We start from the raw sequence: 16,977 nt of genomic DNA on the forward strand, positions 1-16,977 counted from the left end.
AATCATGTCAGTGCCACACTGGTACAAAAATATTCTGAATGTTACCCTCTCCCTTACATCCTGAGTGCCAAATACAGTAGCCTGCAGGCATATAAAATTATTCAATAAATATTTTTTGAATGAGAAGGCCAGAAAAATAGCCTTAAGAAGAACATGTATCACATATCAAATATTACTTTAGTACAAAGTCTAAAATTCTTTGCTTCTTCGAAATGTTCAGCTTTAAATAATACCAATTCGCCCAGAATCCAAAAACCTAGAAAATGCATGTGCTTTTTACTTTTTCAGTACTTATTCTAGGATTTTAAGTGCTGAAGAACTTGAAGCAACAGAAGATGGGTTTATCACTCATAAACTAGTAATGCTGCTCTGAGATGTGGAAAGGGGAGCCCAGAGGAAAGAGAATGATCACACTCCACCTTCAGAAACAGGGATTTGTGGAGAAGCAGCACTCAGAAAAGGAGATTAATTTAGGCCAGCGGTTATCTCCTTGGGCTGCATGTTAGACACATTAACACGCACTTAATGGGAAGCTCTTTAAAAACACCAACCCCTGACCCTACACAGGATTTAATTGATCCAGGCGGGAACCTTGCATCCGTCATATTTAAAAGCTCCAAAGGAGATTTTAATGTCCAGGCAGGGTCAAAAAGCACTTGTATGCGAATTAAAAATTAGATTGCTCTGTACCCTACATGTACGCCACAAAATCCTATGGAGATATTAAAGAGTTCAAATGCTAGATTGCTCTCCAGATCTGTTGACTTAATTTCCAGGATAAAGCCTGGTAATCTGTACGTATCACTCAGCCATGGCAAAATAACAGACTGGGTGGCCTGAACAACAGAAATTCATTGTCTCACAGTTCTGGAGACTAAAAATACAAGGTCAAGGTGCCAGCATGGACAGTTTCTGGTAAAAGCTCTTTCCTTGGTTTGCTTATGGCCAGCTTCTCGCTGTGTCCTCACTTGGTGAGCGAGGGGATAATCTGAGCTTCATAATCAGATGGCTCTAGGTTCATCCCCTAATAACAATAGTCATACTTGAAACCAGAAAAGGCCCCTGGGACACCATCCTCTAAGTGTCAGCCAACTCAGACGTCATCAATTCTTACTTCCCTCTGTTCCACTGAGCTGAGACACAGCTTCAGAGCCCTTCTTAACACCACGTTCCTTATCAAGTAGTAACAACACTCAAGATGAAACCTATTTTCCATCACTACTCTAAATACTCCTATTTCATGCCATGAAGTTCATCAACAAATTTATTTATTTCATTGGACAAAGCTTTAGTATATTTTTTAAAAATACCCTAATATATAAGAAAAATAATGGATGTTACTGAATGATTGTTGCTTTTGTTAACTCATGTATTAGATATAGAACTAGGAAAGAGATTAATTTTTTCAGCTTTACTGAAATATAATTGGCATATAACCTTGTGTAAGTTTAAGGTATACAACATGTTGATTTGATATATACTGTGAAATGATTACCACATTAGTGTTAGTTAACATCTCCATTACCTCACATAATTATCATTTCTCTTTTGTACCGTGAACATTTAAGATCTACTCTCTTAGCAACTTTCAAGTCTTTAATACAGTATTATTAACTCTAATCACTATGTGCATTAGATTTTCAGAAGTTATTCATCTTATAACTGAAATGTTGTACCCTTTGATCAACATCTCCCCATTTCCCCCACCACCAGCACCACCAGCACCATTCCCAGGACCTGGCAACCACTATCTTACTCTGTTTCTATGAGTTTGACTTTTAGATACGACATATGAGTAATATAGTATTTGTCTTTCTCGATCTGACTTATTTCACTTAAGCATAATGCCCTCGAGGCCCATCTAAGTTGTTATAAATGCAGTAAATTTCCTTCTCTCTCAAGGATAAGTAATATTTCATTGTGTATATACATCACATCTTCTTTATACATTCATCCATAGACAAACACTTCAGTTGCTTCCATAGCTTGGCTATTGTGAATAATGTTACAGTGACCATGAGACTGCAGATAATCATTTTCAGATCCTGATTTCCTTTCCTTTGGATATATACCCAGAAATGGGATAGCTGGATCATATGGTAATTCTATTTTTTTAATATGACTTTATTGAGATTTCAGAGAGAGGAAGGGAGAGGGAGAGAGAGAGATAAAAACATCAATAAAGAGGGAGTCACTGATGGGTTGTGTCCTGCACACCCCCTACTGGGGATCCAGCCTGCAACCCCGGGCATGTGTCCTGATCTGAAATTGAACCGTGATCTCCTGGATCATAAGTTGATGCTCAACTGCTGAGCCATGCCAGCTGGGCTTGGTAGTTCTATTTTTAACTTGTTTGAGAAACTTCCATACTGTTTTCCATAATGACTACACCATTTACATTCCCACCAACAATACATGAGGGTACCCTTTTCTCTATATCCTTGCCAAAACTTACATCTTTTCCTTTTGATGACTGCCATCCTAACAGGTGTGAGTTGATTGTGGTTTTTTAAAATTGTTGACAGTATTACAGATATCCCCCATTTTTCCCCACTTTGTGGCCCTCCACCCAGCCTCCGCCCACCCCGTGCCTTCCTCCCACTATTGTCTGTGTCAATGGGCTATGCATATATGCATATATGTTCTTTGGTTCATCTCATTGTGGTTTTAACTTGCATTACCCTAATTATTAGTGATGTTGAACATCTTTTCATGGTATCTGTTCACCATTTGTATAACTTCTTTGGAAAAATGTCTATTCAGTTCCCCTGTACACTTTTTAATTGTTTGTTTTTTGCTATTGAGTTGTATGAGTTCTTTATATATTTTAGATATAACCCCTGATCAGATATATGATTTGCAAATATTTTCTACCATTCTGTAAGTTGCCTTTTCCTTTTGTTGGTTTGTTTTGCTGTGCAGAAGCTTTTTAGTTTGATGTAGTTCTACTTTTTAATTTTTGTTTTGTTTCTTGTGTTTTCATTGCCATCTCCAAAAAATTGTTGTCAGGAGAAAGAGATTAAATTTAAGTATGATTTCCAAGAAGAGGTAGGGATGGAATCAAATTTAGAAAAGAAGAAGACACAATTTTCCAAAGTCATTTTTGGCAGAGAAAGTCATTTAGAGTTCCCTGAAAGCCCATAAAAGAACAGTTGTCCCATGGGAATATCTATTTTGTCTGCTTTCATTCTCTGCACTGACATTTAACTTCAGAATTTAGGCATTCTTTACAATTAGATTACCTTTAAGTTGTGTTAAATAACATACTCTGTTTTTATTTCCTAAATAACTTACTATTTCCCTACTTTTCCCACACAATATTAACTTTCATATGTCATCAAAAATATGTCATGTTTAAGACTATTATGCTTCTCTAGGCATTGTTCAGTATGCAATATTTTTAAAAAACATATAAAAGCACCTGTTTTTATTAAAATGAAACTTTATGTGTTTTTAAACTGAAAAGGCTCCTAAATAATTATTTTCACCAACATAGCATTTGAATTAATTTATCAAATTCAGAAAGAATCAATCTGTTTCTCTGCTAAAACAGCACCCTGCCCATGAATACTTTAAGACAGTGACTTTGAAGACAATGGGAAAGACTAATTAGAGGGAGGCTGAGGGAGGCAAGAGGCTAGAAACAGAAGACTGACAACCACCTAGGTGGGAGATGACTAAAATGGGCCGAGTCTGTGGGAACAGAGAGGAGTTGACAGATATAAAACTGACAGGACATTACAACCTAGTAAAAGTGAGTAATGAAGTTGAAAGGGCAGGCAAAAATGGTTCTTGGATGTCACACACGGGTAACTTAGAAGGATACTGATTATTGGGGTAGCTAGAAAATCTGAAAATTTCAGTAACTCCCAGTGTTAAAGAATGGCTTGGAAGTCTTCCAGGGTTAAACATGAACATGTGTCTCAAAATCTGCCCCCAAAATTAAAATTAAAAATAACAAAGGGAATAGCGTGAAGTGATCTCTGCCTCTTCATACTTGGTGAATAATGATTTTTCAAGCCAACCATCCCTGGGTTGTGAAACACAGATAAGCGCCTGTGAGCCCCAAGGCTTTGGACTTCCCAGTCCATTGTGGAACCTGGAGGGCTCAAAGATTAGACCACGTTAGCGATACCCTGGCTGACAAAGTGGCAGCCTCACGGTGTGCAAAATAAGCTGTTCAGTTACCTCTCCTCTGGGGTCATTTAACAAGCTAGCTCCTGCCAGTAAAGGCGTCTGAAACTCGGAGCGGGGGCCTTGTGGTTCTTCCATTCTTTGTGCGGAGAAGTCCTGCAAAATCCAATGACAGCGCCTGCCAAGCCACGACTCGCGTGGAGTGAAGGAGCGCTTCTCAAGTACTCCTTTCTCATTCCTCTCAACAGCAGTTAGGTCAAAATCATAACAGCAACAATGAAATGATTCTCCTAAATCTGGCAGGTCCGAGGCTGCCTGACGGCGGGAGAGGAAGCGCAGGCGAGATTATCGGTGCACCCCGAACATTAGGCAGGCCCTGGGTCAGGGTCGTGCGCGCTGCCTCTTGCATCTACATGACGACCACTCACACCAACTTACCAGGTTGCCGAGGCCATGCCACACAATTTATCATTCTCGTTTCATTTGATCTTTACAATCAATCCTATAGATAGATCCGAACTGTCATACAGATGACCAAATAAGATCCAGAGAAATTATCTAATTTGCCCCGGACCAAAGGCTAGTGCAGAACTCAAATCATCTGCCTCTTTAATTTCCAGACAAAAGGCTAATGATAATTAGTACTAGACACAAATGCAAAATATATAATATGCAAAATGTTATTAAAATGAAAGCAAGATTCTGAGATAGCTCAAGAGTATAAAAGGGAGTACTCAGAAGTGAATAGCAAATGAAAAAATAAATACCATAATTAATTTATAAATAGAGCTCAATCCCAGTAAAACAATGTTGCTATTTTAAAACCTAAACAGCGCAACTTACTTTGCTTGAGTTTAAAGGACAAAATCACAAAGCTGGCTACAAAAAGCAGACTTGCTATTAATTTAAATGAGTGTTGAAAGAAATGTTCTTATCCATTGAACAACATTCCACTGTTTAATTAGCTCAAACATTCAGATTAAAGTGGATATCTTAACAACACATAAGAAATACAGTCCAAAATCTAGTAAAAGATGCCAGAAGATGCATTTTCAATGCTTTTAAGAGAGTATTACATACTTTAAAAAGTAAATAAAAAGGAGAGCTTTTTAAAAATTCTCTTTTATATAATCAAGAGTAATAATTCATTTTTATAAAGCATTTAATGCTGAAACAGATAGGTCTATGGGGTGATGGAAAGAGTACCAGGCAGGAACATAGGAAATCATTATACAAAGCTTTGGGGCCTGAGTGTCTTCCCTTATTTAAAAAGGGTTTGGGCTAAACTATCTTTATAACTGATTGCAGAATTAAAGACTCCTAGACACACAAACAAAAGAAGAGTGGAGTTATCACTGATCTCCTTTCTTTTATCTTCTTCCTTAAAAAATCTTTCCCAGAGATTTCACATATTTATAATCTTCTGTTTTAAGCAAGTCTATTTGCTATTTCTCAAAACAGAATTTTCTAAAGGATGAACACAACCAATAACTTAGAATTTATGTTTAACAGCTGTCCTCTTTTACTCCCAATTAGATAAAAATGGAGTGTACTTATGAAAATAATACACTGGTCAAGTAGTTCAGCAACCAAGAAAAAACTTTGGAAGGCCTATTTAACAAAGGCTGCCCTCCCAACAATGAGAAAAACAAAGAAGTCTCCAAAAAGCTAATAAATTTGTGTTTATTTCTGCAATTTTTTAAAAGTCTGGAGTTCAAAAGACAACTTATTTTTTTGCCCTCATAACCATATGATGGGAAACACACACTTCACATCCCATTCTAGCATTCAAACTAAAAATGGAGAAAGGCAGGTCCCTTTAGTAACTGGAACAGGTGGTGACTTCTAAGGAGGAGAAAAAGAAGAACCATTTTATCCTAAAATTCAAATTTTATCTGTCACACACAAAGCCACATTCAGGTAATTGTTAATAGATTAGGTGATGTCCATATTCAGACTGAATTTGTCTACAGCATCAACTACACAAAAACAGAGCTAGAAACACAAAAATAGACAAAATGGTCTCTTCCTATGAGACATTTTAAAATAATGTACTAGTCATAATTTAGTCTTAAAATAATTCTTTAAAGCTACACTGAAAATAAAAAAGCATTCAAATTCACAGTATTACTCATGCCATGCATAATATCACATATGGTCAGTCACCTGAATACAACTCAATGCACCTTGTTAGATGGGTCACCAAATGGCACCTTTTCATCTCTTCCACTACTTCTTCATCTTATGGGAACAGATGCAAATTCTTGCTCCCCAATAAGGATTCTTAATTATTAGAGCTTTTTATGGTTGACATACTTTATAAAATTTAAATTTAAAACCCAACATATTTGCTTGTATAACAAAAATAGTTCCATTCACAGATTGTAACTGTCAGTGCAAAGTGTGCTTCACAGAAGCATCCTGTTTCTTTGCTTGACTTCCACGACTTTGGCTGTCAGGAATTGGAATGGGAACAATTTCCACGTTGCATAACACAGTTCAGTGTACTGGACAAAGGGTGGGGCCTCTGGACTCCCAGTGACGATTTGAATGGATCTCTAGGGAACATGCTTTTCAAGAGGCAGAAGAGAGAAAAATAAATGGGCCAGAGGGTCAGGTTTTAACCTGCTGACTTAGTTCATTGGCTCTTCACACTCAGCAATGGCCTCTAAACAGCTTCCATTTAAACACAATTTCTTATTGATCCAAAATCTCAAAAAGGGAGATCTGAGATGAGTAATATTTTTGGCACATATTTGTATTATTTATAATACTTTCTTCTTCTCAAATGTTTGTTTCAATATAGCCTCTCAACTTCTAAAAAGTAGGAATCATTTGTCCTATTTGCTTTCCCAATTTATCTATCTTCAGGACACTCAACTTTTCTATTTTCCATTTTATTCAGGACATGGAGCATTTTTAAAATTATAAATAAAAGTACTAATGATATTTAACATTCTAGAATATGCAAGCACTTTGCTTGGGAAGCTGGTGTAAAGGGAATCACACCAGAGTTGTAGGCATGTGTTAGGCTACAACTCAATATGAACTAACACAAAGGACACTCTGTTCTTGAAATACACACTCTGTAGAAATGGAAAAAAATGGCATACTAATGAAGAGAAGAAATGTGTAGAGCTACCTCCAAATTCACAGGCTTGTATCTTCAGAAAGGAAGGATTGATGAACTAAGAAAAACACACAGAATTTTTATAAGCTATATGTAACTTCACATTTCTAAAAATAAAAATAAAAATAAATAAATAGGCTATAATGAACCTAAAAAACAGAAGTAAACAGTTATACACACAGAGCGTATATGTTATGGCTAAGCTTCTAATTTCATTTTAGGATTCTTTCATATTCTCATGCTATTAACTGTTTCTTAATTCATAATACTGAGATTTGCCTAATGATATAAATAAAGTATGATATTTCAAAGGTTCATAACATGGTGAGAGTGTTTCTCCTAAAATATTTGACTTTCTATTAAGATAAGGTTTAATGGTAATTAGTCAGGTATGTGTGGAAAGCAACGGAAAACCATTTCAAAGACAGGAACCCATTCACACATGAGAAAACTAATGTTAGTGCCCATATGTCTCATTTTATTCAACATCAGATCAGCCATTTACAGTGTTGCAGTCAGTCTTCAAAAACAAAGAAAATTTGCACCACACACCATCCCACTACGCTTTGGGACCCATACAAAAACACACAGGCTTTGCCCCTCCCCTTGCCTCCCTACAGGGCCTGGCCTAAAGCAAAGGCAGGGTGGGGTTTCGAGGAGACAGCAAGTCACAGGCTCTTGCAGGGACTGGCTTGAACTGTAGGACCATCTGGACACAAAGGTAACATAGGGGCCAAGGGTCCCTGGCGGGCAGCATGGACACTTGAGGCCTGTTAGTGCAGGTTCCTCCAGCAACCACCCCCAACCCCCACCCTAGGCAAAGGCTCTGAAGTGGTCTAGTCTGGGTTGCCTGGTGCCAATTTGGCTTCTGGACAGAAGCTGAGTATTCTCTGCCACTTACTGTTGGCTCAGTCAGGCCCTGGTTGAGGCCACTGTATCCAAGGTAGCCTCGGGCCATCGAGGAGCCCTGAACTGCCCCTCAGCTGTTCTTGGGTCTGGTCCTGGGAAAGCCCCGCAGGGTTGTGGAAGCATTGCCTGAAGATATGAGAATAACTCCTAATCCCTATGGTTTTCCAGGGGAACTGCTGATAGGTGCAGCTATTGTTGGACTTTCTGCAGTTTTCTTGTTTTCACAGAGAAGTTTGCAATCCATTAGAAGCCAGCTTTATGTGGAAAGAGAGAAAAATGTTTGCTGTAGAACTTTCTACACAAATCAAAGAAAGATATAAACTACGTGAAAAATGTAGCCTCGTACAAAAGGAGTGTGAAGGCGTAGAGTCATTCAAGGAGTCCAGCTTTGAGAAGGAGTCAACAAAAGCCCAGAGTTAGGAGGCAATCTGTGAAAAGCTGAACAGTTCCAAATCTGCATTTGAGGATGAGATACTCTTTCTAGAAAAAAAGTTTAGAGAATCTAAACATTCTGAACAAGATGAACTGATGGTGAGTAATACAGAAAGGATACCGTCCTTACGAGATGATTCAAAATCACTCAAATCCCAAGTAGCTGATGCCGAACCAACCTTCAAAGTATTTCAGATGAATGAAGACCAACAAGATAGCTACAATGGATGCTTTGAGTGAAAGCTCCCAACTTCAGGAAAGCCAGAAACAGCTTTGACAAGAAGCTGAAGAATGGAAAGAACAAGTGAGTAAACCCAATAAACAGAAAATAACATTTGAAGACTCCAAAGTATATGTGAAACAAGTTCTATGTGATTTAAAAAAACAGATCAAGTCTCTGAACTCTCGCTAAAGATGCAAGATCGGGCAGCTGTGCTCGGAGAAGACTTAAGAGATGATAACTTAGAAATAAAGAGTGATTCAGAAAATAGTATCCATCAAAAGGAGCTTTGAAGAAGCAGATTCATGCCACTAAGTTATAGGCTTCTTTAAAAATCCTAGACAACGAAACTAAATTTACACTCAATTATCTGAAGTAGATGAAACAAAGGAAGAGCCTACAGAGTGTATTAAAAATTCCTGGACTGAACAAACATCTTTGCAGTCAGAAAATAAACATTTTGAAAATGAGAATCAAGAACTAAAGCAGAAACTTAAAGGAATGACTGAACTACATCAAGAAAATAAACTGACACTTCAGAGGAAATTTAGAGTAGAAGAAAATTACCAGTTAGAGCAGTGATTTTCAACCAGTGTGCTATGGCACACTGGTGTGCTACAAGAATTTTTAAAACATGCAGTACCTGACTATTTAGTTAGGGGCACTGGCCTCTTTTCCCTTGGATTGTCAAATAAAAAAATGACAACAGCCAACATAACAATATCTATCTGGTGTGAATACCCTGTCTTGAACTATAAATAAATAAGTCATATAACAGAGCTGCATCTTATTGGTCACACCGCATAATAAAGTTGCATCTGATTGGTTAATTCTTGGTACCTGAAATCTTTATATACAAGTATAGGCACTTTTTCAAAAAGACACTTTGGAGGAAAAAGGGTAGGTAATTACTATTATTATTATTTTGCAAATCAGTCAAAATTATACCTATCTTTCTGTCAAGTCTGCAAGAAATATATTTTTTGGTATGCCACAGAATTTTTGTGATTATTTTAAGTGTGCCATGAGATAAAAAAGGTTGAAAATTGCTGGGTTAGAGAAACAGGAAAAACTTTCTAAAGCACGTGAAGAGATCAGCCAGGCAGCTAAAGAGCTGGAGATCTATAGAAAGTGAGCCAAAGATCTTGAAGAAGAAATGGAGAGAACCACTGATCCTTATCAAGGACGGATTATTTCCCATGAGAAAAAATGCACATGATAACTGGTTGGCAGCTTGAACTGATGAAAGAAACCTCAATGATTTAAAGAAAGAAAATTCTTACAACAGACAAAAAATTAACTGAAACAGAGTTTAAATTTGAACTTTTAGAGAAAGTTCCTTATGCACTTGATCTTCCAAATACAGCATCTGGCAGAGAACATTCCCCATACGGTCCCTCACCACTGGGTCGGCCTTCATCTGAAGCTAGAACTTTTCTCTCCCCTCCAACTTTGTTGAAGGGTCTGCTCAGATTCTCACTTATGCTTTAGCATAGAGGAGAAAGAAGATCGAGAGGCCCAGGGAATCCTCTGGACCATCAGATTACTAAAGAAAATGAGAATCGAGCTGGGATAAGTTACTGATCTTCACAGGAAACCACCTGACCCTCGGTTCCTTTCACCTCCATGGGGGCAGGGTTGTAGGACGGTAATTCCGCGATCAGGCCAACCTTATCCTGATCAAGCTCCTTCTCCACAAAGGAAAGAACTCAGAAGTTTTAATAGATCTAAAGACTTGTTTTGTATTGATAATAATAATAATAATAAAATCCACCAGTTCTTTCCCCTTTTGCTTTGAGATCTGCTGACATTCAAAAAAGTCATTGGTCTTTTCCTCCAGAAAAATTTGAGTAGAGGTGAACTGGGTACCACTGAAGAGTGTTTAGGAGAGCTGTTAATACACTGAGGTCTCAACATTTCCTGGACTGGAAGTTTGAACCACATTCTTAAATACTTTAAATATCTTCAGCCTTTTTCAAGTTATCAAGGCATACTTCCAAAGACTACAACTTTTGCTGACATATTTGAAAGGATGAAAAGTTAAATGCTTGATTTAGATTTAAACGGTGAGTTTTATAAAACGGAAACACCTTTCTGCAGGTCACTAGGATTTCCACCTGCTCATCCTTCCACTCTGACTCAGTTTAGGTTAAAAACTGTTTTCTACCTTCAACATGTTCTCAAAGTAACAAGGCAGAGTTTCCACGTGCCAAAGTAAACACACTCAGTCTTTGTTTAGCACCAGATTGCTGTTATGCTACAACTCTTACCCCGTAGCAAGACCTGATCAGCTCAAAATTTTGCCATGCATCTCCCTTTGAAATAAAAGTACATTTGATGTATTTATCAAAATATGAGCACATGCCTGCACTAGCCCATCTCCAGTCTATACTCCACATCACTCTTCTAAAGATCATGCCTCTACCCTGAGAGGTTACACTTTGGTCAGAATAAAGTCCATTGGCCTCAACATGTCCTACAAGAGCTGCCATAGTGTGTCCCACTGATTCCTCTATGACCTCTTGTGACACCACTCTCCCCTTTGTTCCTCTGCTATACCCTCACCTATGAGATTTACATTTGCCATTTTTTCTGTCTGGAATGAATTCCCCCAGATATGCGCATGGCTTGCACCCCTGAAAAAAAGCAAATATCGCCTTATCAGTTCAAGTTTCCTTAGCCGTCCTATATTAAATAATACATATGCTCCATACCCACCTACCAATTCCACTCAGCCTGCTTGACTTTTCTTCACAGCACTTATTCCACTGAGATATTATCTATTAGAATAAAATTTCAAGTGAACAGAAGATTTATCAATTGTTATCTGGTATTCTAAATGCTTACAGTAGTCTGGCACATTGTACGCATGCAATACATATCTACTCAAAGAGAGAACTGATGGTCCCTAAAAAGTTTTGACAGACCAAGAAGACAACAAGGTTGAATACGTTGGAGTCCAGGACTGACTATAAGAGAACTGCCTCCGCCACTCACCAGCCCCGTTCACTGCCTTACCCAAATGTGAGGTCAGCTCGGGCAATTAACCTTCCTGGGAAGACTTGGGTTAAGGACCACAGTTCACAAGCAAAGCGAAGAGGCTGGAGGAGAGCAGAAAACAATGGTCTGCCCTCACCTCATCTCAGAACACTCAACACTCTGCACTGTTCCTCGGTAGGCACTTAATAATAAATGACTGCCAGAAAGCATGATCATTTCTATTTTACTGGAGAGGAAAAAAGAAAAAGGGAGATGACATTTTCTCAGGATTTGAACTTATCCGACTGCAAAAAGGGAGAAGGCAGATAGGTGTAGTAGGAGAGGCTGGCTCTTCAAATTCTCACCAAAAAAAATGCATATTCCTCCTTCAAATTCTTATAAAATACAAATTTCTCCTTCAATTTTTCACAAAATACAAATGCTTCATTTTACTTTGGATGGGAAGGGCTTCATTTCGGGCATGTGAGTGAGAAAGGGTGGAGGGGAAAATGCTCTGACGATGCTATTTTGAAGCTATTTAGTAAGAATGGATATTTTCCTCTCTGATATTCTTGAACCACCCAGATGTCATGTTTCCATGTGCCGCTGTCTGGATGCTATCAAAGGCACTGCTTTGAGGTGAGAGAAGGGGTCATATGCTCATCTCCTCACATGCTGCTATTGCTGCTGGGTTTTTTAAAAGCTTTGTGACCTAGAAAGGAGATGTACGGTATGAATGATGCACGGACTGCAGAGAGCATTGAACGTCATCAGTCTATTTATACCTCCAGGAAGGAAAAAATGAGTACAGGCCAATGACTCTATACTCCATGGACGGGTATGCAAAGATCATCTAGAAGAAACAATAAACACAGAGAGGGAAGCATTTCTGTCGTTAGTGAGGAATAAAAGGTGAGGCCATATTCCCATTTTCCTTGGTCTTTCCAAAATTCTGTTTGCTTTTAAAGAATGTCTAGTTGATTCCTGATGTTTCCCACTACTGTGTAAAGGAATTCTGAGTCTGAGTTAAAGACACTGCCACCCACATTTTAAAAACTGGCTCCATTCCATGTGTGCATACATGCTCACATGTGGCTATAATCTGCAGCCATTTGAACACGCTATAAATTTGGAGGGAAAGCTTTTCAGGCTTACCAAAGTATTTGGAAAAGCCTTACAGAGACTTGTGTGAGTTAACTCAGAAAAAGGGGGAAAATGAGAAGATTTTCATAGATTTGCACAATATGGTAGAAAAAATGTTTCCCAAGGTATGTAGTCAGGCTCTCTTAAATGGTAAACTATTCCCAAGACAAAGCAGGGGAATGCATCCAGGTACAGCTGTTAACACTTATTCCTGCGTCAGTGGAGAATTTAATGCCAGTCTTTACCTCTGGACTTCTAGTAGTTGTTTCTAATATAAACAGGATAGTGTGGGGTCCAATGGAAATGATGCTGTGAAACCGACCCATGTATGTGTGTGATGTCTGCCAGCTTGATTTGCTTCTGGAGCTATTTTACTAGCAGTGGTGATAGGTTTGCTGACAACTGGCAAGAGTATGAGGTGTTTTCTAAGGCTCAAGATTAGGTGTTTCCTAGTGTGAGATTTATTGATCCTCAGGGGCTCAAACCTGGTCCTGGATTCCTTCATAGAACACAAACTGATTTACTTTGAACACACCCAAGGTTCATAATAGAAACACTCCCTGTTCCTATTACTATCAAAGTCTCCTCTTCATGTCTGAGGCTGAAAATTTAAGGCAGGTTTCACCCTTTGACTACATTTGCTGAAATCACACTTGATTTAATTCTTGGAGCAGTTGCTGTCACTTCATCACGTTCACTTCTTCCACAGCCTGACCTTTAAAGGGATGAGGCTGAGTCTTGAACTGTTCAGATCTAAGAGAATTAATGCTTTATTTCTTTAATTCTGAGCACTCACAGGGCAATTTTTGAGCTTATGTATGTCCAAAATTTGTTGTCAAGTTAATGATAATCTTGCTGAAACATGTAGGACACACTGACTGATGCCTAAAGTCAATGAATTTCAATAGAATAGAAACTTATCTAATTGACCAAGCTCCTCAGAATGTGAATGGACTGATAAAAACGAATACCACCAACGGGTTTTGTGTGTTTTTGTTTTTCTGGCAAGAGCGTGTGAGTTTAAGCAGTGTGACTACTTGTTCATGTGTAGTCAGTGCCAGAAAGGAAAAGTGGGGTGGTATGAAGGTCTATTAGGGTAAAGACACTATTTAATGCACATGGAAAACTGATATTCATGATGGAGATGTGGGGACCGGTTGGGCAAGGGGGGCAGGAAAAGCAGGACAGGAATAAAAACTCAGCCACAGCTACCTTACACTAATAGGTAAATACTTGCTGGTTGATTATACAATAGAAAGGAATGGAACTATGAGATGTGTCATCTTTGAAACTTCCTCTAGATATAGAGCATTACTGAAAATAGGAACTTAATTTTCACGGGCTCCATAATTTTAAAGCTCTCCTGTCCTTTAACTTTCTGCTACATAAACCACTACTACAAAGTTCTCCCTCCTTCTTTTCCTTCTCTCATTGCCACAAAGAATCTAACTGAATGATCCCGCATTTAAATAAACGTAAAGCTGGCAAATACACATCAGTTGTTCTTTTGATAGGTTATAGAAATACAAACATTCAGGGGGAGTTCTGGACAATTAGTCACATTTTCTAAGGGGCAGAAGAATGATGTTCCATAGGAAAATCTGCTAAATGAATAAAGCCGACCAACAAATAATACCTATCTCTCTTTTTAAAGACACATTTTATTTTCATGGAATAGTTTATCTTATGATTTCCATATTTAGTATTTAACTTATCCTAATGCATCTCTGGATCATTTTCAGCACAATTACTGTGAGGCAAGAGAAAGCTAAGAGATATTTAACTTTTATATAAGACATATTTAACTCCCACATAAGAATTGGAAGAAGGTACTCTTGTTGTGCGACAATATAAACAAAACACAAGAAAAAGCAATTACTGGCCAAATTTTTTTGGATCAGACACAGCTTTTAGATTTCCTCACTTTATGTCTGTGTAGTTGATCATACTGATAATTGCTATTCAGTCCAGAAAATAATAATAAGGTATTTCCTAAGACGCTTATATAAGCAAATAACTAGCAAAACTCTATTCTTAATTTCTCCTCTCACCCACATCCTCTTACCTACCTATGCAGGTAGTCAAACTCCTATATCCAGTTAGGGTGAGGGACCACACTGATACAGTTAAGAAATATCCATAACAGGATAAAGATTTCTCTCCAATGCTTGATTTATATTAAATGTCCCTCAAATAAGTTTCTATATAACTTATTCTTACAAAAGGAAATTTAAAAAACAGCAATTAGTATTGACAAATGCTGACAACTGAAAATAGACCCCAAAATAGTAAGTATTAAGAAAAAGATGTTTTTCATAAAATTCAATACACCTATAAGAGTGTGTATTCAATGTGAAATTTTGATTTATTCTAACTCTGTTCATTGCCTTTGACCGAGGAATTCTGAGTATCAATCATGGCCTCCCTCCCCATAAAAAGAGGATGCTTCCAAGCATGATGTATTATCCAAGGATAACTCAACCTATTTGCTGTGACACTGCCTTTTTCTATGACACTATCAATGGACAAGATGGTTTTAATGCAGGTTTTTGTGCCCCAGCCACTAAGTGTTTACATTTACTGAGTTAAGCATATGCTTCGAATTCAGTGTCTTAAGCTGACATGCTGATTTCAAAATACACATAATCACATCGTAAGGATTTTTGAAAGTTTTAATTTCCAAACTGCTAAATTTTTACATACTGCTAACGAACATAAATTTCAAAAGAATTGACCCACAATTTCTAATATTTAACATCCAGCAGTGTGCTGTTGACTAAATGTTTCCATGTGTCCTCCACTTTCCTCCACATGGTAGGACTGCACCTCCCCGTCTCCTGGATGTGTAGTGAGGCCATGTGAGGTCAGTGAAATGTATTCACAACAAGCGTCATGCATCACCACCAGGCAGAAGTGCTCAGAGCCAGTGTGTGATGTACCATGTTCTCTTCCCCTGCTCAGGGGAAGCACGTGTTATTTGAGCTTCCCTCAGAAATAACTGTGATAAGCCTGGTCTTCATGCCAAGCTACGTGGAAATGACAGGAAAATCCCTTTTGTTGTAAGCCATTAATATCTTTGTACAGTTGTTGTTGCTGCAACTTAACTTAGCCTATCCTGACTACTACATGTACCTGGTTGTGATTATAAGGCATACTGAAAGCTTGAAGAAAAAAAAGGAAAACAACCTACATTAAACAATTTTCAAAGCCATTTTAATATGGAATGTGTAGTGTCAACAGTTAAATTCCATTTGCATGTCTGGAAATAAATTTTCAAATTTTGTATGAACTATGGATGAAAAGGGAAGTAGTATGGCAATAAATCATGAATTCCTAACTCAGCGGGTCATGGTGGGTAGTCACTCCGGGCCTACAACTTCTTTAGTGAAAGATTTTTAAGCAAGCCCTGTCTATTGTTCTTGTGAATCTAGGTTAACACACCTTTGAAATGCCAAAAGTAATACCCCTCAAAGGCATTACCACCCTCAAGAAAGCACATAATCTTAATTATCCTGTAATCCAATCTCTACCTTGCTTTCTCCCACCTTCATGTAATTTTCCCTATGTCCCCTCCTTAATTTCAAATGCATAAAAGAAACTGAAAAACTGTTATTCTCTGGAGCATTTGCAATCTTGCTTCCAGGCAACTGTCATCAGTTTTGGCTCAAATAAACTCTTATAAAAATTTTCTACAGGTTTGGATGTTTCTTACATTGACAGAACTAAAGGGTCAACAAGTGGTTCAATAATTAACAATAAATAAGAACAGTGAAAGGGGATGGGAGGATCCAGTGGTGAGAAAGGGTCCTCAAGATGGAGTAACTAACCTAGGAAAGGTAGAGGAGTGAGACGAGAAAGGGACTTTAAGGGAATGGAAAATAGTTCCAAATGAAGCTATGGAGATTGGCAGGCCATGGAAAGGAGGAGGAAACATGCTGTAGACCCGGGAACATTGCAAGGTTGTAAGCAAATACACTATACAATCAGATCTCTAGTCCTGAAAGGTTTCTCTCTACAGTTTGAAGGCAGG

At 38.1% G+C, this 16,977-nt stretch overlaps 1 protein-coding gene and 1 pseudogene across 3 annotated transcripts in view; one reads left to right on the forward strand and one right to left on the reverse strand.

Moving 5' to 3' along the window:
- Positions 1-16,977, reverse strand: part of PDE3A (phosphodiesterase 3A) — a 262,353-nt gene that overhangs the window by 175,724 nt on the left and 69,652 nt on the right. The gene's annotated exons all lie outside the window — the stretch shown is intronic.
- LOC308553598 (melanoma inhibitory activity protein 2 pseudogene) lies at positions 7,639-10,623 on the forward strand (annotated as a pseudogene). The gene is made up of 3 exons: positions 7,639-7,653; positions 8,275-9,401; positions 9,886-10,623. The product of its transcript is annotated as a melanoma inhibitory activity protein 2 pseudogene (transcript).

The sequence above is a fragment of the Miniopterus schreibersii genome, assembly GCF_964146895.1.
Source record: "Miniopterus schreibersii genome assembly, chromosome: 2".
Lineage (NCBI taxonomy): Eukaryota > Metazoa > Chordata > Mammalia > Chiroptera > Miniopteridae > Miniopterus > Miniopterus schreibersii.